The 1,584-nt window shown below is 43.9% G+C and overlaps 1 protein-coding gene across 1 annotated transcript in view; it reads left to right on the top strand.

The window, feature by feature from the left end:
- The window catches only part of AGBL4 (ATP/GTP binding protein like 4), a 1,420,095-nt gene that overhangs the window by 442,237 nt on the left and 976,274 nt on the right, over positions 1-1,584 (top strand). The window lies entirely within an intron of this gene.

Here is a 1,584-nt window from a genome sequence, read left to right as displayed (position 1 = left end):
GATCTGGGGGAATGACTGTTCACCAGAGCCCCCCAAGGGATGACAAGGTCGAATGGTCACAAACTCCACTGTGACCAGTTCAGGCTGGACATAAGAAAGAAGTTCTTTGCTGTCCCAGCCCCCAAGGTTTGGAACAGACTGCCACCTGAGGCTGTTCAAGCACCCACTTTGAATGCCTTGAAAACACATTTGGATGCTTATCTTGCTGGGATCCTATGATCCCTGCTGACTTCTTGTGCCTGGGGCAGAGGGCTGGACTTGATGATCCTCCGGAGTCCCTTCCAGCACAAATGTCTATGAAATCTATGAAATCCCTCATTTGCATTTCAACCTAGTGCTGATGGGGTTGAGGGATGCATCAGGATGCTGCTAGCAACATGTTCTACTTTCTACTTATCCATCAGGAATAACATGCAAGAGGAGGGTCAGAGAAATACAGCCATTCAGGGTGAAACTTCCACTTTATTTTCTGTTTTAAAAGAACAGACTGTCCATGCAGCCTCATCCAACATTTTTTGCTAAGGCCAATCTGGCTCGCACTGTAAACAATTGACGTACCTGCCTGTCCTCTTTATTAGAGCATTGCTTGGGAAGTGCCAAACCTCACCCCTGTTGATGTGCTTAGGCTGCATCCTTCTGTCTAGTTAGAGCTAACTCTTTCAAGGTGTCCTCTAAGTTACTGGTGGTTTTTGCAGAATGGTCTAATAGGCTATATCACCACAGACTATGTAATGGGATTTCTACTTGCATTAAACTGTGTGGTGAATCTGTCCTGGCAGGTCTCCAGTGGCTTTGCAGCTTCTTCTAGACATTTTCAAAACTTAGGAACGTGTTGGCCAGCAGTATGGGCTTTCTTGTGTATACATATACTTGACAATATTCCACAATACAGCCAACCAGGAATGGGTACGATTTTGGCAGAGATGTCTTCCAGACATTTAGACAGACTAACTGCCAGTCTCCTGTGAGATAGAGAACAGCTTCGGACTCATCAAAAGGGCAGTATTTATTGCCAAGAAGGAATGGTACTTATTGTAGAGTCACTATGATTCTTGAATATGTTGTCCATATATTTTCCAAAACTCTCCCTCCTTCCTGCTCCTATGGATACTTTTATATCAGTAGTGGTGAAAGGACTGAGGGTCTGTTCTTTCAGACTTGATGTCCTTCTGGTGAGAGTCCTGAAGAAGCTGAAGGTTTAGGTGTGGCCTCAGTGGAAATAGTTGGCCAAAACCATCTGAATCCGAGCTTATGAAATAAGTATGCATCATGAGTGTAAAATATGTATGGACACAGCACACCTGCAAGGTTAAGTAACTGCTTCTGGCATCCAAAATAGATGTTAAAAAATGTTCTGCATTTTTGTATGTTTTGTGTGTATGTGGAAAAATTAGACCTCACTGTAAACTAACTTTTCCCACTGATGCTTCTGATACAGCAATGTGATCAGTACTCTGTTTTTAACCAGGGAAAGCATACTTACTGGAAGTTATACAAAGTATGAGAACAGCTCTATCAACCCACAGTCAAATGGGTCACTAATTGGCTGGAGGGCCACACCCAGAGAGCGGTGGTGGACGGGTC

This window comes from Crocodylus porosus, unplaced genomic scaffold (assembly GCF_001723895.1).
Source record: "Crocodylus porosus isolate Cpor-Errol unplaced genomic scaffold, CroPor_comp1, whole genome shotgun sequence".
NCBI classification, from domain to species: domain Eukaryota; kingdom Metazoa; phylum Chordata; order Crocodylia; family Crocodylidae; genus Crocodylus; species Crocodylus porosus.
The sequence above is the reverse complement of the archived record's forward strand: the minus strand, read 5'-3'. Positions and strand labels throughout refer to the sequence as shown.